We start from the raw sequence: 23,302 nt of genomic DNA, 5'->3' as shown, positions 1-23,302 counted from the left end.
CCCTTAGCAAGTTCCACCATGTATAGCACATTCTCATTGAACACCACATCCCAACTTCTTGTTGGATTAATGTCTAAGTCCATAACTATAATTGGTAAGACTTGACCCGACCCAGTATGGTCCATTTGGGTTGCATGGCATCATGCACTTGGATAGACTAAAATGAGAGAAATAACACTTAAGGTTTATTAATATATTATAAGTTCTAATATATTAATAAGGTTATTTAATTAGTATTGATCAAGAATTAATTTGGAATTAATTAAGTGATCAAAAGGAGACTAATTAAATATATGGGTTGATTGTGTAAATCATTCATTCTTATATATTTGGGCTTGTGATCCAAGATTCCTTATGTTGGACTAAGTCCATGGGGTGACCCATGGATGCTCCATGGAGGTTAAAATCCATGGAGCATAAGGAATGGGAAAAGTCATGAGTTACATGGTGTAACCCTAATAGCCACCATATAAAAGAATCCCATGGCTCAAGAAATCGTGGACTATGTGTGAGTGTGAGGGCTAAACGATTTCATGGAGTGTTCAAGTTTCTCTCAAGTTATTTCAAGTGTATTTGGTGTTGTATGAATCATTTAAGGTGTCACACTTTATGACATCCCCAAAATCACGGCCAGAAAAGACCGATTTCATTTATGCTTTTTAAATAATTTCAGAGTAAATCTTTTTGATTTAAAAGAGTTGCGGAATTTGTTCCCAAAACAAAACATGATAAAATAATATTTATCAAAGCATTTCATCAAGAGATGCATTTTCATTATATAATCAAAACTCGGGATGTCATGTTCCGATACAGACCATAAAGCATAAACGATAACATTACAAGTCATTCAACAAATATATACATATACAGACTTGTAAACAAAACAACTCGAAGATTCATCCATCTTATGCCCTTGCACCACTTCCTGTAATACAAATAAAACTGAGTGGGTCAGGCTTGGGAGCCTGGTGAGCATATAGGGTTTTCAACCCATAATAAATAAATTATATTTAATTTCACAAACCAATCACTATCCCGATTACCCATTCCCGTTATCCTCACTTTACGTCCCTAAAATAACATCTATCTCAAGGGACCTAATCTAGGATTTTCATCAGGACGGACATTAATGCTAAGGGGTTTCCTCAACAATAGATATCCTAAAGGCAACCATGAGGGGGATAGAGTACACCGGTGAACACATCGTTCACAATACCTACAGGTTATGAACCTGCTAGCGTTCCACTGAACTGTCTAGAAAGAGTCTGTGGTCGTTATCCATACTCCGCTGAATAACTAGATCAACAACAACAACAACATCGAGGCCTCTCATCTGTTTATTACACACCATCTATCTACCCATGTTCTACCCAACATATTAGTAGATAAAAAAATATATTTTTATACATAGTTTAAAACCTATATATCATTTTCATTCAATACATATTCCACATAACAGATGAGGCACACCCACATAACACGTATTTCATAGAAAATAAATCAGATCTATGAGATAGAAGAGAATGAATATACATTCACACATATAACAACAAAATTATACACATAACACGTATTTCGTATAAAATACTTCCTAATTATGCGTTAGAAGAAAGTAACTACACACTCACACGTATAAACCACAATATACTTAATACACTCAAACCATACTTGTATTATTATCGTGTTTATGAAAGGTAGTATACACTCACTTGATCAGAAGACGATCAGACAACACTACGGCTTGTATAAGTAGTATCTCTACGCAGATTTGGAAGATCTTCACAAAAATCGAACTTCTCGCGGGCAGAGCTTTGGCTCGGGAATCACGCTCTTCGGGATTCTCAGGGCTTCGGATCTTTCTTCGGGACTCGGGAATGATACCGGGGCTTCGGGGTACTTCTGGCACGCAAATCGAGGTAAAACAGGATAGAGAAGAGAGAAAAATAGCAATTGAGTCGGCTGCCTTCGGATCCTATTTATAGGAGGCTGGAGCCTCGGAGTACGCGGGGCGTACTGCGTTACGCAGGGGGTACTGCCTCAGAATCGTCATTGCTTACGTATCCGAAGAACTCGAGTGCGAGGCGTGTCATGCTTCGCTGTACGCGGGGCGTACTTCGGATGAGTCCGATGACTCCTCTTCGGATAATGCCGAATTTTCCAATTAAATTTAAATACAAAATATTTAATAAACTTCAGAAATTCATATCTTCTTCATACGAACTCTGTTTTCGACGTTCTTTATATCCACGCGAAGGTGAGACTACGCTCTACAACTTTCGTTTAGACTCCGCCGGCTAATTTTAAATTTATTTTTATTATTTATTTTTAATAGGCCGGGACAGAAAAACTTCGTCATAAATTCATAACTTCTTCGTTTGACGTCCGTTCTCGCCTAACTTTTCATCGCTTCGATACCAACAACGAGATCTTCGATTCTCGTTTAGATTGTTTCGGCTAAAAACTGCTCGATCTCAAATCGAGTATTTCAGGCTGCATACCGCTAAGTCGAAACTTCAATAAATCATAACTTCCTCATACGAAGTCGGATTTCGGCGTTCTTTATATATATTCGGAAACCTCGTTTCAACTACTACAACATTATCCAAAGATATCAAGTTTAGTTTACACTTAAATTTTGACGCTTATTTTTATTCTTAATTAATCAAACCACATAATTAAGCAATTAAGCACAAAACACATAATACTCAAATAATACACTCTTATTATTTCAAAACGGGTTACAAAGGTTAACCTAGACTATTACATTGCTAAAAATGGTAAGCCCGAAAACACAGGCATTACAATTCTCTCCACCTTAGAATGATTCCGTCCCCGGAATCACACATCAACGAACAAATGCGGATAGCGATTCAACATGTCACTCTCCGTCTCCCAGGTGAGATTCGGCCCATTCGTGTGTTTCCATCGGACAAGCACTAACCCAACCATCTTGCGTCTCAACTTCTTAGTCTTTCGGTCAACAATTGCCTCTGGTTCTTCAATCAACCTTTTGTTCTCATCAATTCTCAATTCAGAAATTGGAATTATGTCGGGAACTTCTCCTGTGAACTTCCTCAAATAACACACATGAAAAGTGTTATGAATTCCATTCAGTTCTTCTGGTAGTTCGAGCTTGTAAGCTTGGTTCCCAATCCTCTGAAGAACTTTAAACGGTCCAATAAACCTTGGACTCAACTTTCCCCTTTTACCAAATCTTATAAGTCCCTTCCACGGCGAGACTTTAAGCAAAACCGAATCTCCAATTTCAAAATTCATCGGTCTTCGCTTTTTGTCAGCATAACTCTTTTGACGATCTTAAGCTGCTAACATTCTTTCCCTAATTATTTTCAACTTTTCAGCAGTTTGATGAACCATCTCCGGTCCCATAAACTGCTTTTCCCCAGCCTCAAGCCAACAAGACGGCGTACGACACTTCTATCCATACAAAGCTTGGTAAGGTGCCATCTTAATGCTTGAGTGGAAACTATTATTGTAGGAAAATTCTACCAAAGGTAAATGTTCATCCCAATTACCTAGGAATTCCAAGGTACATGCTCTCAACATATCTTCAAGTGTTTGTATTGTTCTTTCACTCTGACCATCAGTCTGCGGATGGTAAGCTGTACTTAAACACAACTTGGTACCCAATTCCTCTTGTAGACTTTTCCAAAACCTTGAGGTGAAACGACTATCACGATCCGACACAATCATTAATGGAACACCGTGAAGCCTCACAATCTCCTTCACGTAAGAATTTGCAAGCTTTTCCATAGACCATTTCTCCTTGGCCGCTATGAAATGCGCACTCTTAGTGAATCGATCAACGACCACCCAAATCATGTCGTTACCATTCTTTGTTCTAGGCAGTTTAGTGACAAAATCCATAGCAATGTCTTCCCACTTACCCATAGGCACAGGCAATGGTTCTAAACTCCCATACGGTTTCTGATGTTGTGTCATTACCCTCGCACAAGTCACACACTCAGCCACATACTTTGCAACATCAAGCTTCATCGTCGGCCACCAGTAGTAGGGTTTCAGGTCCCTATACATTTTAGTGCTACCGGGATGAATCGACTACATGGTTTTGTGAGCTTCTTCCATCAGAAGATCTCTGACTCCTCCTGTCTTAGGTATCGAAATCCGATCTTGGAACACCTTCAGTCCATGACTGTTTACACCGAATACCAACGTTTTGCCCAAACGTTCCTCCTTTCGGTCATTCTTTTCAGAAGCTTCCTCTTGAGCTTTCTTTATTCTTTCCACAATGGTCGAGACAACTTCAATTCTCAATCCTCTTGGCCTTTTCCTTTCAAGATTGACTTTCCGACTGAGAGCATCAACAACAACATTAGCTTTACCGGGGTGGTAAAGTATCTCACAGTCGTAGTCCTTGAGTAACTCCAGCCAGCGCCGTTGCCTCATATTCAATTCTTTCTGATTAAAGAGATATTGGAGACTCTTATGATCAGTAAAAAGTTTGCACTTCGTGCCATAGAGGTAATGCCTCCATATTTTCAAAGCGAAAACTACCGCTGCTAACTCCAAATCATGAGTCAGGTAATTCTTTTCATGCTCCTTCAGCTGTCGAGACACATATGCTATCACCTTTTCTATTTGGGTCAAAACACAACCCAATCCAACCCCAGACGCATCTCTATAGACAGCGAAGTCTTCAACTCCATCGGGTAGAGAAAGTATCGGTGCCTCGCATAGCTTCTTCTTTAGCTTCTCGAATGCTTCTTTATGCTTATCACTCCAAGCATAAGTAGCTCCATTGTGGGTCAAAGCTGTTAATGGAGTAGCGATCGAAGAAAGCCTTAGATAAACCTTCGGTAATATCCGGCTAATCCCAAAAAGCTTCGGATCTCCGTGGGACTTTTCGGTTGTTCCCATTTCATTACAGCTTCAATCTTTGCTGGATCAACCATTATCCCTTCTTGGTTGACCACGTGACCCAAGAATTGGACTTCACGAATCCAAAAATCACATTTGGAGAACTAAGCATACTGCTTCTCCTTCTTCAAGAATTCTAACACTTCTTGCAAGTGTCTGCCATGCTCCTCTTAGCTTTTTGAATAAATCAGAATGCCATCTATGAACACTGTCACAGATTTATCAAGGAAAGGATTACAAACCCTGTTCATTAAATCCATGAATACTGCTGGAGCATTGGTTAGTCCAAACGACATAACCAAAAACTCGTAGTGTCCATATCGTGTTCTGAATGCAGTCTTCTCTATATCCTGCTTTCTTACTTTCAGCTGATGATATCCTGACCTAAGATCGATCTTCGAGAAATAGCTCGAACCTTGCAATTGATCAAACAGGTCATCAATCCTTGGCAACAGATATCTATTCTTTATTGTTGCCTTGTTCAGCTCTCTGTAATCAATGCACATCCTCATGCTCTCGTCTTTCTTCTTTATGAATAACACCGGAGCTCCCCAAGGCGATGAACTAGGTCTAATGAAACCTTTGTCCAATAACTCCTGAAGTTGCATCATTAGCTCCTTCATCTCCGTCGGTGCTAATCGATAAGGTGCTTTTGCGATTGGCGTTGTTCCAGGCAACAAGTCAATACGAAATTCTACTTGTCGATCGGGGGGTAATCCAGGAAGATCTTCGGGAAATACTTACGGATAATCACACACAACATGAATATTTTGCATCACCTTCTTTCCCTTCTTAGCGTCGATCACGAATGCTAAGTATGATGTACACCCCTTGGTCAAACATTTTCTGGCTTTCATTAGGGAAATGATTCCAGAATTCACTCTGCGTTTGTCCCCATACACCATAAACGAATCTTTCCCAGGCGGGTTTACTTTAACTATCTTCTTCTTGCATAAAATTTCGGCATCATTGGCGCTAAGCCAATCCATTCCCAACACGATGTCGAAACCATTAAGCTCGATAGGCAATAATTCCTTGTGGAACTTATTCCCATTCAGATCAATTAAGATGTTTTTCATACGATGGCTAACAGGTACAAACTTGCCACTAGCAACTTCGACTAATAAGGCATTATCTAGTCTAACAGCAGGCAAAGCTAGTTTTCTACCAAATTCATGCGATATAAAGGAGTAGTTGGCTCCAGAATCAAATAAAATTTGGGCAGGCAATGTGTTTACGAGAAAGGTACCTGAAGCGACATCAGCTTCATCTTTAGTAGCTTCCAGTGTCATCTGGAATGCTCTCGCCTTTGGCTTTCGCAGAATGTTGGGTCTAGCTGCCTCCTTCTTCTTCGGGCAGTCCCTCGACATGTGTCCCTCCTCACCACAACCATAGCAAACCTTCTTAGAGAGGGTACACTCATTGGCATAGTGCCCTGGCTTTCCACACTTGTAGCACGTTGTCGCTACCTCACATTTTCCACGATGCTTCTTCTTACATTTGTCGCACCATTTCGATTCGCCTCCACTTCCCCTCGAACCAGACTTCGAGAACTTGTTTTTCTTATTGGACCCTGAAGTTCCATCGAACTTCCTCTTTTCACCAACTTCTATCATTTCCAGACCCTTTTCCTTTTGTTGAGCCTCCACATTCTTAGCTGCACGAATAGCCGTTTTCAGAGTAGTTGCCATCTTGACTGTCCGACCAAAGTCGGCAGGCAGTCCATTAGCAAACCTCTCAATCTTGGAGAGTTCCGTTGGCACTAGGTACGGAAATAACTTCATTTTCTCAGTGAATGCAGTAGCATAGTCATCTATGCTCATCCTCCCCTTCTTCAAGTTTTGGAACTCATTGTTCAGATCAATCAGATCTATCTCTGAACAATACTGCACCCTTAGTTGTTCCAAGAACTCCTCCCATGACATTTTCAGGGCTTCCCCTCGTGGCATATTATCTGCCAACAACTTCCACCAACTCAAGACTCCAGTCTTTAGTTGTCTAACTGCAAAGACAGTCTTCTGTTTGTTGCTACAGTCGCAACTTTCAAATACCATCTCCATTTCGGAGATCCAATCCATTATCTCAACAGGCTTTGGGCTCCCAGAAATACTTGGCGGCTTGGCGCCCAAGAAGTTCTTGTACATTCGCCCATCCTTGTTGTTTCTCCTTTCCGGATCGTTCCTTCGTTCTCCTTGAGTCCCAACATAACTCATAATGCGCCTATTGTTCCCTTCCTCAGATTGCTCGGGAATCAATTTGGGTTCCTCAATAGGTATAGGTTCGTCCCTATTATCATGCAACATTTGTCGCATCTCATCCCTTTGTTCGGCTAACATAGCCCGAATCATGGCTTGCACCCCAGCCATTGTTATTGGTTCTGGTGCTGCTGCTACAACAGGTATTTGCTCAATCACTGGCGGTAGATTCCTGTTTTCATCCGCGTTTCCAACACCACTCCTCGTTCTCACCATTTTTGATCTACACACCGAATAAGGTGAAATTTAGATCTTCATTCACGATAGATTTCAAATCATCCTTATCACTCCGAAATGATTACATGCTAGTTCTAATATCGTAAACATACGCTTAGAATCCTAAACACATAAACCTTCAGATCCGGTTGGCAACAAACCGTAGATCCGAACAATTAATATCATATATGGCAACATATAACATTTAGCACATAAAAGCATTTTAGGCAACTTTCCTAAAATAAACTAGTGCTCGTGTCTATAATATATCAGACACACTTCTCACAATCTCCACTTAGCATTCTAAGTTTAAGTCTAGAAATCCTACAAATTCCTAGTTCGCTTAAACTAATGCTCTGATACCAACTATGACATCCCCAAAATCACGGCCAAAAAAGACCGATTTCATTTATGCTTTTTAAATAATTTCAGAGTAAATCCTTTTGATTTAAAAGAGTTGCGGAATTTGTTCCCAAAACAAAACGTGATAAAATAATATTTATCAAAGCATTTCATCAAGAGATGCATTTTCATTATATAATCAAAACTCGGGATGTCATGTTCCGATACAGACCATAAAGCATAAACGATAACATTACAAGTCATTCAACAAATATATACATATACAGACTTGTAAAAAAACAACTCGATCATTCATCCATCTTACGCCCTTACGCCACTTCCTGTAATACAAATAAAACTGAGTGGGTCAGGCTTGGGAGCCTGGTGAGCATATAGGGTTTTCAACCCATAATAAATAAATTATATTTAATTTCACAAACCAATCACTATCCCGATTACCCATTCCCGTTATCCTCACTTTACGTCCCTAAAATAACATCTATCTCAAGGGACCTAATCTAGGATTTTCATCGGGACGGACATTAATGCTAAGGGGTTTCCTCAACAATAGATATCCTAAAGGCAACCATGAGGGGGATAGAGTACACCGGTGAACACATCGTTTACAACACCTACAGGTAATGAACCTGCTAGCGTTCCACTAGATTGTCTAGAAAGAGTCCGTGGTTGTTATCCATACTCCGCTAAATAACTAGATCAACAACAACAACAACATCGAGGCCTCTCATCTGTTTATTACACACCATCTATCTACCCATGTTCTACCCAACATATTAGTAGATAAAAATATATATTTTTATACATAGTTTAAAACCTGTATATCATTTTCATTCAATACGTATTCCACATAACAGATGAGGCACACCCACATAACACGTATTTCATAGAAAATAAATCAGATCTATGAGATAGAAGAGAATGAATATACATTCACACATATAACAACAAAATTATACACATAACACATATTTCGTATAAAATACTTCCGAATTATGCATTAGAAGAAAGTAACTACACACTCACACATATAAACCACAATATACTTAATGCACTCAAACCATACTTGTATTATTATCGTGTTTATGAAAGGTAGTATACACTCACTTGATCAGAAGACGATCAGACAACACTACGCACTACTAGAAAAACAGCCTTTTACGACGCTCATTGCGCGTCGTAAAAGGCTCAGACGACGCGCAAATGCGCGTCAAGGAAGGCCCTGTCATAAAGAGAGATGACGTGCTTTTGTGCGTCGTCTATAGACGACACGCATTTACGACGCTCATTTACGATGCGCAATGCGTATCAAGGAAGGCCCTGTCATAAAGGAAGACGACACGCATTCGTGTGTCATAACCTTACGACGCGCGTGTTAATGACACGCAATGCGTATCAAGAAAGCCCCTGTCAAGAAAGGCAATGTCATAAATGAAGATGACACACATTTTTGCGTATCATAATCTTAAATGTTTAAAAAAATATTATTTATAGATTTACTAATTTTCAATTTAAATAATGCATTAAAAATCTCATAATACAAAATAAAATACCATAAATAAGAAAGATAATTCATTTCACTAATATGTCAAATACAAATAATTATTCCAATAGTGAGTAAATGTTATAAAAAAAATGAACTCATTTATATACAATTGCATTATCTAGCTTACTATGTGCCAACAACTCTCTGTGTGTTTACTTTTGCTTGAGTCTCGTTTCCTCCAAAGCTTCTAAATCACAAACCTTTTTAAACATACTAGAGACAGGATCCAATCCATGGGGTATTTTTGGAAAATAGTCTGAACATTCTTGACAAATCATCAACCTGCAAGTGAAGGGTAGAAAGGGAAGAAACAAATGTTCACAACCAGTAAGAAATCTAAAAACTAGAAGTTTCATAGTGATTGTTGATTCCTATAAACTCAAATGTGAGATGAGAGGCTTGTTCACAACCAGTAAGAAATACTAAGTAGAAAGAAACAAGTCAGCACCATTTTCTGCTTCTGCTGCAAGCAGTAATATGGAGCGTGACCCACGACAGATGAGGCAGTCATCTCCTTGAAAGCTAAATACATATGTTCTCGCAACACTAACATAAAAAAAACAAACAATAATGAGAATAATTTGTGGCATTCATCACCTTTAGTATCCAGCCACAAATCAGGACCAATTAATCCATCAAACACACAATCAACACTCAGCAAGCCCACTCCACTACCCTCTCCAACAGCAAGTCAAAGTAAGCATCATCCAAGTGTTAGTGCCAAAAAAAAATCAAAACATTCATTAATTTTAACGTGTTGGGAGGAGAGCAATTAGGTAAAAGGATTGAGAAATTCATACCCATGCTTATCTTAGCAAACTTGGTTTGGAACACCTGCACAATAAAATATAAATTATCAAAAGACTAAATGAATATCTTACTCTTACATTGAAAAGTCAAAGTGCCGATTTAATATGAAACATGGGTATGATTGTATAAAAAACGGACCTTGAAGCCAGTGTCACCTGGATTGAAGTAGAATCTCTCCTGTTATCCTGAAAAAAAATGAAAAAAAAACAAGAAATATAAATGTAAGATACCATGTTTTTTTTATTAAAGATTGTGCCTTTACAAATGAAAGAATATGTTGAATTGCAAGTTGTGGGGAAAGAATACGACAAAATTGGGTGACTTTTTCAGCAGTTGCAATACGTACTTCAGCTTCATTATCACAAAGTAGCCTCAGCGTATGCTGGAACTAACTCACCCCTGTTATAATTTAGATGGAAAATGTTAAAAAATGAAAATAGAAAAAGAAAATAGAAAAATAAAAAATAAAAGAAATTTTTTTGGATTTGAAAATTGAACATACTTAGATGGAAAATGTTAAGAAATGAAAATAGAAAAAGAAAATAGAAAAATAAAAAAGAAAAGAAAGTTTTTTGGATTTGAAAATTGAACATACTTGGTGGGTTCAGGGCCCACACCTTCACATAGTTCATACAATTGATTAGCAACTATATAACGAACACGCAAAGACTTGTCCTGCTTTTAAGAGAAAACATTCAAAATTTGTTTTCATTTCAAAAAACAAAAAAAAAATCAAAAAAAATTTACTTGTTTTCAATAATGTAGCACATCCAATAATGACGTGTCATTGTCCTTGGCTTTTGATGTTTGGCAACCTAGGACAAACCAATATCATTTATATATATATATATATATATATATATATATATATATATATATATATATATATATATATATATATATATATATATATATATATATATATATATATATATAAAATAAAGGTAGGTACCTTACAAGCCTAATCATTAGATACAACATAAAGTGTAAAACTCTTTTTAATGTATTAGTATCGGTATCGGTTTATTAAAACCTGGAGCCATTGGCCGTGACACCAAAAGATAGCATTTTCAAATGCTTAAATGAGTGATGATTATCATTGATTGTTTTTTTTTCTAATCCTCATGAACAAAATGCTCAGATTGTCTTTTTGCAACTTATAGCATTTCTACATGTTGTACTAAAAATGTTTTAAAGGTTGTACTAAAAATTGTATACGCTAAAGTGTTGGTAAATGTCAATTATTCAACCTCCAAATAAGCAGAATGTTTTCTAAAGCAAAGCTATAAATGGAAAATGTCATGGGTTTCAATCTTTTCTCCCAATAATTTCCTGTTGAAGAACATGGCCAAAAGGTATAAACCTTTTAGGAATTCGTGAAACCCATAGGAATATGGCATCACATACATAAGACAAAGCACACAAAAAATAGTGTATGCTTGGTTTATTCTAAAGAATAAACTATGTCCATAGCCATACAATCGAGTTTGAATTATCATAGTAAGGGTTTTTAAATTTAAAATGATAGTATTTATAAGTGGGGAAAGGGGAAAGATCTTACCAAGAGTGATAAGTAGACATCCAGCTTGTTTAGATTCAAATAAATCAAGTTGATGGCATCTCTGATCTCATAATCAGTCCACTGAGAACTTTATTGGTTTACATCTGGCAGTGTCTCAAACATCAAAGGAAACGAGTAACCCCCGTCAACAAAAAATCCAATCTGCAAAATGAAAATTTAATTGAAAGTTAGCAAATTTTTGTCCCATCCAAAAAAGTAGAGAAAACATAGCCTTAACATCCAATCAACTTGAACTAAGGTTGTGTTTGGTAGCCAGCCTAGTTGAATAAATAAGGGTAGATTTGCAAAAAGGCCCATGAGCTTATCAAGAAACTATCTCAGCTAGCTTAGAAGCTACTTTAGTTGTCTCAAAAAACACTACATTACAATTACCTCAAAAATTAAGTTAGCTTAAACGCGCCAAACACAACCTAAGTTATCGATTGTCTACATTTTTAAGTAGCATATGAAATGGAGGGTACTTGCCTGATGTGTGGCACTAAAATGGCTAATTGCTGCTTCTAAAATTTAAAATAAGCCATTTACAGTGCCTAGTAATGCAGCCAATGACTTCCCAGGCTCCTTAAGTATCTGCTCCCTCGATTTCTCAACCTCCACATAGACCTGATGTGTAATAAAAGATAAAAATACGATTCAACATTGAAATATCAAAAGGAAGGTTTCAACTCACAGGACCTGTGCTAAAAATGTAGCTAGTGAGTATCTTAAGCTACTTAAGACACTTATCCTCTCAGAGATATATACAGATGCTGAGGATGAAACTTGTTGCATGCCGGTACCATGGAAAACATAGCCATGTAACAATTGGGCTGAACCATCAAGAAATGCTAAAGGCCCTCTCTCAAAAACCATCAAGTATATATTATTAGAAGTTGATCCCTGATACAATAACACTATTGGAGCTGTAGGAATTTAATGCGCTCCTATGGATTCTCTATTGAATTTATGGAATTCATATAAGTTTGCCTTGAGAAGTTCATAAACGATTAATAAATGCTCCTAAAAGTATTTATTATAAACAAGTTAATAATACAAAAAGGGAAAATTAAATTAATAAAAAAAGTTATGAATTTGACTTACTCGGTAGTAAAAGTAATCATAAAGTATGAGAAGGTGATATTTGTCACTGGGATCATTTTTGTTGATATATTTTCGAAGCTTTATCTCATTAAGACTCTGGTTAAAAGAGTTTGTTGTTTTTTTATTATTTTCACACACACATCCATTCCAGTGTGAAGATCATGTGCTTGAATAGCTTTGTTGAATGCAGCAGAACCAAGATACTCTGTAACATGATACTTACCAGCTATCACATAATTTAAAACTACATGGAAATTCTTGTCCTCCTCAAATCCAGTTCTGAGAAAAAACAAAAATCAAGGGTAAAATGGTAATTTTAGATGCAAGAGAAGACAATAAAGATTAATAAGACAATAAGATACTTTGTAACATGATACCTACCAGCTATCTCATGTGCACGGGTTTCTGGGACATTTTCTGTTGTTGTTTCTGTGACATCTTCAATTCATGGATCATGTCCGGAATGATTTGATTATGTACTTGGCCCATCCACGACCTCAACTGGAATATGTCTTAGTTCTCTTGGATGAGACAAAAATGGTTCACTACCCCTGAACCTTGGCCTATTATCAAACATACTTCTTGTGAAATTTGGATCAAGAAGAGAGAATAGGTTCATGTTGATATCTCTAGCAGAAGGAAAGAGGGAGAGAGGAGGTCTCTGAGGTGGAATAGTTGGATCATCTATGTCCATGAAATCCTCATGTGGGGCAGCAATGGAGGTTGTCTGTCTTCTATAACAACACAAGTGAAATATATGTAAGAAAGTAAGATGTTTCTATCTCCTTCTGTGAAATGTGCATTAACAGCTACATTAAGATCTCCACCATGCTCCTGACAGAAATATATATAGAAAATATCTTAGTAAACTTTGAAATTTACAAAATTAAATCCAAGAAAACATGAAGCAAAAATACTCAAAGCAACAAATCATCACGAAAACAAATTCAAAATTAGACCATTTTGAAATAATCTCACTTGTTGACCTTTTTGATGCCAAACAAGTTACTTACAAACATGTACCAACAAAAAATCGCTACCTTGATTGAACTTCATAACAAGTAATGTTCGGAGATTTGATATGACAGAAAACCCTACCACTTTTGTGTATATAAGTACTAATTTTGAAATCAAGCCCTAGCTCTTTCTACGATAACATAGTAAATCAAAATTACATCTGTATGGAATTAGTTTATTCGAATCAAACAAAAAATTATGGAATAGTTAAAAACTAACCCCTATATTCTATTATAATATCAAAATCAAGCTCAAGATAACATATAATAATGAATTAACACTGTTAATATGTACCAGAATAAATCAAATAAACAATAACAATTAATCAAGAAGGAAGAGGAAAACAAAAGCTATATGAGCAGTGATGTGATTTAGATGAAGATTTAGCATAATTACCGTGAGTTTCTATATAGCAACCGATTCAGATAAACCGGTGATGCTCATGAATGTATCGATTGCTTCTTGATTAGGTGTCACCATCGAGGGGGGGAGTACACATCGACATGGTGACAGAAGAAATCCGGGACCTAAAGCCCAAAAAACCCTAATAAAACAACTAAATAACGAAAATTGAATAGAAAATAAGCAAACTAACTAACGGAAACAACATAGAATCGAAATTAAAGAGCGATTAAAAACCCTTACCAAAGAATTTATGCATGAGTACAGTTGAAGAAGGCCTAAAAGAATCTGAGACCTGAAGCCAAAAAACCCTCGATCGAGAGCAAAAAAGAGCAGATCCACCAACAGAAAGAGAATTGAGAGATGTGTAAGCCATGAATCTTGGAAGAACATCAAAACCAATTTACGATCGACTGTGAGAACGTGGGTGAAGGCAGGGGAGCTAGGGCTTCTTGTTGGAGGCGCTGGAGATGGGTGAAGGCGGAGGCCCTAGGGCTTCTTGTTGCTAGTTCAAAGATCAACATCGATGGTAGAAGGTGGGGGCATCAGTAGAGGGAACAAGGTAAAAAGAGAGGAGATCGAACCATTTAGGGTGAGGGTCGATTTGGAAGAAATCTCAAACCCTTAACCTTAAACATGATGTGAAGCAATTGATCCATAATCTTTTTCGTCTCTGTCAATTCCTTGGGTTCACATAATCGGACGATGGTGGTAAATGAAGCATTCTTCAAGAAGGAAGGTGCATCGCCGTAGTTTGAGGCTAGAAGAGGAAATGAGGATTGGAGGGTGTGGATGTGGATGAGGGGTGGAGACGAGGGAGAAGAAGGTGGGGGTTTAAAAAATTTGGGGATTTCATTTTCCCTCCGAGACGCGCGTTTCTTAAAAAAATATATAAAACGACATTCACAGACGACGCACAAGTGCCTTCCGTGTTTTTAATATTTTTACATGAGACATTAATTTAAGGGCACTCAGTAATGCGCGACCTAAATCCTTAAAATTTTTGAAGAGATGACACTTTTTTAATGTCGCTCTCTAATGCGTAACAAAAATCAAAGAGCGTCGTGTTTTGCGCGTCGTACAAGGGTCTTTTTCTTGTAGTGACGGCTTGTAGAAGTAGTATCTCTCCGCAGATCTGGAAGATCTTCACAAAAATCGAACTTCTCGCGTGCAGAGCTTCGGCTCGGGAATCACGCTCTTTGGGATTCTTGGGGCTTCGGATCCTTGCTTCAGGACTCGGGAATGATACCGGGGCTTCGGGGTACTTCTGGCATGAAAATCGAGGTAAAACGGGAGAGAGAAGAGAGAAAAATAGCAATTGAGTCGGCTGCCTTCGGATCCTATTTATAGGAGGCTGGAGCCTCGTAGTACGCGGGGCGAACTGCCTCAGAATCATCATTGCTTACATATCCGAAGAACTCGAGTGCGAGGCGTGTCATGCTTCGATGTACGCGGGGCGTACGCTAATACGCTGGGCATACTTCGGATGAGTCCGATGACTCCTCTTCGGATAATGCCGGATTTTCCAATTAAATTTAAATACAAAATATTTAATAAACTTCGGAAATTCATATCTTCTTCATACAAACTCCGTTTTCGACGTTCTTTATATCCACACGAAGGTGAGACTACGCTCTACAACTTTCGTTTAGACTCCGCCGGCTAATTTTAACTTTATTTTTATTATTTATTTTTAATAGGCCGGGACAGAAAAACTTCGTTATAAATTTATAACTTCTTCGTTTGACGTCCGTTCTCGCCTAACTTTTCATCGCTTCAATACCAACAACGAGTTCTTCGATTCTCGTTTAGATTGTTTTGGCTAAAAACCGCTCGATCTCAAATCGAGTATTTCAGGCTGCATACCGCTAAGTCGAAACTTCAATAAATCATAACTTCCTCATACGAAGTCAGATTTGGGCGTTCTTTATATATTCGGAAACCTCGTTTCAACTACTACAACATTATCCAAAGATATCAAGTTTATTTTACACTTAAATTTTGACACTTATTTTTATTCTTAATTAATCAAACCACATAATTAAGCAATTAAGCACAAAACACATAATACTCAAATAATACACTCTTATTATTTCAAAACGGGTTACAAAGGTTAACCTAGACTATTACATTGCTAAAAATGGCAAGCCCGGAAACACAGGCGTTACACACTTGGGGCACTAGGCACTCAAGCTTCATGAAGACAAGCACCAACAAAAGGTATGTTATTCTAACTTGTGTTATTCAAAGTTTTGTATGCTAGAATAGAACAATACCTTGGAAAGCTGATATTTGCATGTATAATAGAGAAAACATAGATCCAAGGTATTTAGGGTTGCATGTACACTTAGGAGTGTTAGATTGCTCAAAACCCAACAGTGGTATCAGAGCCTAGGCTTGTTTTCTTGTTTTACTTGCTTAAACTGCTTAAAAAATCGACTTTTGGTGCTATCTGCCCAGCAGAATCGCCGAGTCCATGAAGGGACTCGACGAGTCCAAGGCAAAATGCATCCAACTCATCGAGTTTGTTCATGCACTCGACGAGTTGGACCCCCAGACAGCGTATTTTCGAGTTTTGGTGCTGGAATTGGTCTAGAATCATTACCTTTGACTGTTTTGGGCTTATAAAACTTGTTTTGAATGTGGTAATGATTATGTTAAACCAATTTCAATTCTATAATAAAAGTTTCAAGTTTATATGTGTTCATGTTATTCTTGAAAATTGTTGATTATGAATGATCATGCTTATGAGTTTTGCTAGATCATAGGAATTGTGTGCAAATTGTTTGTTGATATAATTCATGATCTTGTTGAAAATTGTATGGAGTTCATAACTTGTCCTCAAGTTATGAATTTTCAAGAATTTTATGTTTCTTTGATTTATGAGTTAGTTTAGATTGATAATGAAAAAAATTATGTTTTAGTTGTTTTCAATCCATATTAGTCTAAAAGAAGTTCATAAAATATGTTTTTGTAACTTGTCTTCAAGTTATGTGAAAAGTCATAATTATGAATCTTAAAAACTCATAAAAGTTTTGTAGGTTACATAACATGTAAGAGTTTTTTCCATTAAATAGTTTAATGACTCCATAACTTGTCCTCAAGTTATGGATGTTGAAGAGACACTTCTTTAAAGTGTTTTTTTTAAAGAATAAGGGGTTACATTAAAATGAAGAGTCTTCATTTTAATGAACCATTAAACTCATAAGTTATGATTTAAAGAGTCTTGAAATAGTTTCAAAACTTGCCCTCAAGTTTTGGAATTTGAAAAGTTACTCCTCATGTATACTTTAATTCCAAATTGCACATTGAAATTTTAAAAAGTTTAAAATTCAACCCTTATACTATTATTATAATTATAATTATATAGATATGTATAAGAGGAAGTTAATCTTACCGTTAGTAGGCCTCATTCACGAAGCCGGTCTATAAGGGGGTATAAGGTTACTGCCTATAAAATGACAGTTTAATGGGTGTCCACTCTCACCCACCGCTTCCTTGACTGGTGGAGGGTCGTTAGTCGAACGGGTAGGAATGGACTATAATTCTCCCTTCATTAAAAGTATAATGAAAAAATACTAAGTAACTAAACACTTATAAATTCCCAATCTTAGTTACTTAGGAAAATGTGAAAAGGTGCTAGCCCATAAAATTACACTTTGTACCTTACCAAGTCGTTAGTGGAGCGTGTGTGGTTAATCGGCACACTAACATGGACTAGTAAGAGTGGCAAAGGGTAACTTGACTTTATTATAGATCGGTGGAGCGTGTGTGGTTAACCGGCACATCGATTAGGTAATATTGTTAAGGGTACCAAGTCAATTTGTATGGTTATTCACACCTTGTTTGTGATCCTCGGCATCCCAGTCACAAATTTGAGAGGGCACAATCGAGATTCAAACATGCCATTGAAAAGTTCAATGTATCTCAAAAGATCTAGGAGTTTCAAAACCAATAAAACCTAATAATAAAATATTTTGTTATCATGGTGGAAATTGGTAAATCGTCATTTACCTACCTTCAACTATTTTATAATTTGGATTACGGCATCCCTCTTCCAGTTATAAATAGGTTGTTCGGTCCTAGCCTTAATATTTCATATTGGGTGTTATATTAAGGACTTTAAATCAACTAACTTGAATTTCTCCCATTATAGATGTCTAGTTTAGACAGCTATGGTCTTCCCAAATCTTTAGGAACAAGCTTCCTAATGAAGATGATATCCCAAATGGCAATCAAGGTGAAAGATCAATCCCTTTGTTGGGCATTTGTGGGACTATAAATCATACTTCACTTCATCCACCTCCTCCAATAAATCTCCCTATCCCACAAATTTTAAGACTTGATAAGTTCTAAGTCACTCAATCCCTATTGGCAAGCAAAGTCTATATGTGCTTAGATCTTGGGGATTAAGCCACATATTGACAAGTCAGGAGAGTCGGGTGTCGAAGTCTCGAGGTAGCTGGCTGCTGACTTGGTTCTTCAGTCACTCCCTGATGACAGGTCGCGACAAGACCCTTAATGATCTTACCTATTTGCATGATGATGCTAAATCAGCAATGATTTGGAGCATCAGTAAAGCAAATTGGATTGGAAGATCTACTTTCCAAACCTATTTGGACATTGAAAATGGTGACATTGGAGGTCCAGGAAAAACTTTCTCTTCCCAATGGAAAGGGATCGGCCATAGTCAACTCGGTTGACCAAATGGTAAAGAGAAAGGTTAAGTCTGTGATAGTTCCATGTACCGTTTCCAAAAAGTCCATATGATTCTGTTGCCAAAGGAAAGACATTGGTTGCGAAGCTGCCAAATTTACCTGAAAAACCTTAAGGATGGTAAAGTCAATAGGTTTGACTCTACTTCAGGTAAAGTCCATTGTCTAACTCTATTAAGTTTCTATTCTGAGATTCTTATTGCATAATGTGACGAGGTCACATGTTGATGTTTTAAGAATCAAAGAAAAGTTGAAGAAACTTAAAGGAAGTATATGTTGATTCTGATTGCGAAGATGGATTTCGATCGCATGGTTCGGTGATCAGAATTTTGAGTTGTTACTTAAGAGTTATGATATATTGCTTAGGAATAGATAACAACAAGTTTTCCATATCGATTGTAAGGATAAATTTTTCCGCAAAGTTTTAAAATAAAAGAAAAATGGTTTTGATTTTATTTATTTTAAGTATCCTTACAATGGCATTTGTGAAAAATTGTTGATTATATGTTTCCATTGATAAGCAATATGGGTAAATGGATTTGATTCTTTCATTAGTGGAAGTGTCATAATTTACCAAATAAGGAAAGATTCTCATCACCCAAGTTTTAGATGGATAGAAACTTGGAATCATGCAACTTGTATTGTATGATCATGAGAATTTTTTATATATTTGGCAAATTAAGTCTAATTCCTTGTTCACATGTATATGTGAATCAAGTGAAGGACAAAGGGATCGGATACACTTGGGTGTGCGCTGATCAGGTCCACCACAAAGTTGATAAGATTATTCATTATGATTTACTAAAGTTTAGTGAATATGGTTATACTTACAAGTTTAAGTATAGTTCTGGATCATTGGAAAAGTTTCAATGATAGACATAATGAGTAAGAAGAATCAAATAAGGCAGAAAGATAAAAGTTTCTCTAATCTGAAGAGATGGGAGACAACTTGAGTATCTTGTTTTATGATTATCTTAGTGATTATGGAACCATGTCACAATTGATCCTCTTAGGACACCTTAGTTCATTTTTGTTTGGCTAAGGAGAGGAATCGTGAATTGTTGAAATGGTTAGATCAAAAGATAAATTATACTTCGTTCCAAAATTAAATCTTAGAGTCATACTCCAAGATTAAGTCTTGAGTGACATAATCTTAAGAAAGGTTTAATACACTTGTTAAATGTAGACTAAAATGTGTTCTTACTCTTGTACATTTGAAATTGGTAAGTTGTGATGTTTTGGATAAAACAAAGACCAACTAAGACCAATTGTGAGAAGTGTTTAACTTGATAAGAATCAGCACTAACTCTTGAATATTCTTTTTGTTAAGGAATGGTTCTTGACAAAGAGAATCTTATATGTCAAGAGGTCAGTGGGAGTCTTAAAAGGATCTTAAGATAGATTCAAGAACTAATCAAGAGTTTTGTTAATCACTAGACCACGACTTGAGGTTTGTAACCTATCGTGTTGACATATTCTGTGCCCATTCCAGTTAAAGTTGGTTTTGCATTGGAGTTCTAAGAGTTCTCAACTGGTTGCATAACAACTTGGAAGCAATGGTAGGCCCTTGTGCTACTAGGTGGCAAGAAATTAAGATTGCACAAGTTCAGTCCATATGAATTTGGATTTCTCATTAACCTTGTTGTGTGATTATGGTTATGTCAAATTCACATGGATAGGAACACATACACCATCAAAATCTAAGTGTCATAAGGTTTCTCTCCGATTCATGAAAATGATAGTGAGGAAACTCTTTCACTAAGTAGATTTAAGTGGATAGCAAGTGTGAAGTTTGCATTCTCATGTCGTTAGTGGAGCGTGCGTGGTTAACCGGCACACTAACTAATGAGAATGGCAAAGGTTTAGACTCACATGTGAGCTATCTAAGGAAAGGTTTAGACTCCAGGTGTATGATGTGATAAAGTCTTATCAAGGCAATCTAGTATCAGAAATCTGACTGATTTCGAGGTACATGTCAAAGCTAGTGGGAGCATAAAGTGTTATGCTAGTTAGATAATAATCATTATGCTAGTGGGAGCATGATGATTATGTTGAAAGTTAGCAGTGTTAATTATAGAAAACAAAAGTTTCAACTCACTTTGAAAAAGTTGTTTTACTATAATTAAGGGAGAGAAACTTATACTTCATTCCAATTCTACAAGCTTAGATTGAGATTTTAATCAACTTTAGTCAAGAATATATATGAATGTTATGTTGAAATGGTTCAACATAACGAATTTCTATATATGTTGCTTTCTCAAAATTCGATTATGATTACGGAATCCCTCTTCATAGTTCGAATTATGAGAACATGGCAAATAAAAATATTATAGCATGAATCGTATCCCATATGCTTCGGATATAGGATCAGTTGCATGTGTTATAATATTCATCCATTCTAAATTTTCCTAATGCTTAGGGCGTTAAGAAGGGAAAATGGATTAGAACTGGATATGACTAAGATGATTAAGCAATTGTCGAGAACAATTTGGGGTTTTCCAAAGTTTGGTTACTCATGGACAATTGGAAGTATAGAGTAAGGATCATATTGACATATTTTGGAAAGAGGCAACTCTTGTTCAAAAGTGATGGTCAAGATGGGAATATGGAATTGTTTCCATAGGTGGAAGTTATTCTTTGAATCTGTGTAAGATTAAAGAACTTAATGCAAAGAAGGATGTTCAAAGGAATGTACTTTGAATTTGAGACTTCATCTCCATGGAATTGCTTTCCATTGGAATACTTTGTAATGTTTATTGCCAAGTCTTTGTGACTTGTGTGAATATCATTACAAGAGGATCATTGCATAGATTATGGTAAATGACAAGAACTTGGTATTCTTACATTTACAATAAGGATTGGGATTGTGAAATGAGAATCATTGAAGTCATGTTCAATTGATATACATTTCACAAAGAGATGACCACTTGTGAACATAGTGTGCATACTTGGAGTATGGCATAGCTATTGTTTAGAAAAACATAGTATGCATGCTTGGAGCATGGCATCACTACTGTTTCAATTCAAGTATTAAGTTGATTAATCGAAACATGAATAATGACTGATCAATATGGTGCTTAGATAAAAGGTGTTTTATTTACGCTCAAAGTGTTGAGGCCATATAGGACTAGTATTATTTTGTGTTTCACTTTGCATGTTTTGACTTCCAGAATAACTATGTCATTCTCCCGAATGACCAAGTTATTCAAACCATCCACAGTCGATCATATGTTGGAAGTAGATATGAATCAAGACTGTCATGAATTTGGCTTGTATGATTTGTCTAAAGTGCTTTAGACAATGCAATAGTTGCTACAATGTTCATGAGTACTCATAAGGGATGAGTATTGGATTCAACCCACGCTCATTTGGATTCACTTCATGGATTTTATCACGAGTGAATCATGAGACGATAATATATTATATACTTCAAACCTAGAGGTATGAGTTGTTGACTACGAGTTGGTTATACATTGATTGCACGTAAACGCATTGGTAACTCGATGTTATAAAACGTGCCTTTGTGTATGATTTAACAAATAGTTAGTACAAGCATATGAGTAGAAGTTTATCCATTCCTTTTACCTTCGGGATAAAAGCGATATCTGTGGGCCCCTCAATGATTTGATGATGACAAATGGAAGTGCTCGGCCGGGACAGGACTGATTTGATTCGTTCAATTAGTCAGTCATCATAAATCAGAAATCGGGAAACAACAAATGGACAGAGAGAATGATTATAATCCATGTCTCAGTCCATATGATATCTAGAATGGAGGAATATATGATCCCCTATCTAATGGACAAGTCATTGACAAAGGTCAGAGTTCATCTACAAGGTCAGAGTTCGGCAGAAGCTTTTGAGAGCTACGATTGCTAGTCGGGTTCTGAAGTCATACTTGCAATAATAGTTTTAGAATTATCCAAGTGGGAGACTGTTGGATTAATGTCTAAGTCCATAACTATAATTGGTAAGACTTGACCCGACCTGGCATGGTCCATTTGGGTTGCATGGCATCATGCACTTGGATAGACTAAAATGAGAGAAATAAGACTTAAGGCTTATTAATATATTATAAGTTCTAATATATTAATAAGGTTATTTAATTAGTATTGATCAATAATTAATTTGGAATTAATTAAGTGATCAAAAGGAGACTAATTAAATATATGGGTTGATTGTGTAAATCATTCATTCTTATATATGTGGGCTTGTGATCCAAGATTCCTTATGTTGGACTAAGTCCATGGGGTGACCCATGGATGCTCCATGGAGGTTTAAATCCATGGAGCATAAGGAATGGGAAAAGTCATGAGTTACATGGTGTAACCCTAATAGCCACCATATAAAAGAATCCCATGGCTCAAGAAATCGTGGACTATGTGTGAGTGTGAGGGCTAAACGATTTCATGGAGTGTTCAAG

This window comes from Lactuca sativa, chromosome 3 (genome assembly GCF_002870075.4).
Source record: "Lactuca sativa cultivar Salinas chromosome 3, Lsat_Salinas_v11, whole genome shotgun sequence".
In the NCBI taxonomy this organism is placed as follows: Eukaryota; Viridiplantae; Streptophyta; class Magnoliopsida; order Asterales; family Asteraceae; genus Lactuca; species Lactuca sativa.
Note: the sequence above shows the minus strand (reverse complement) of the source record.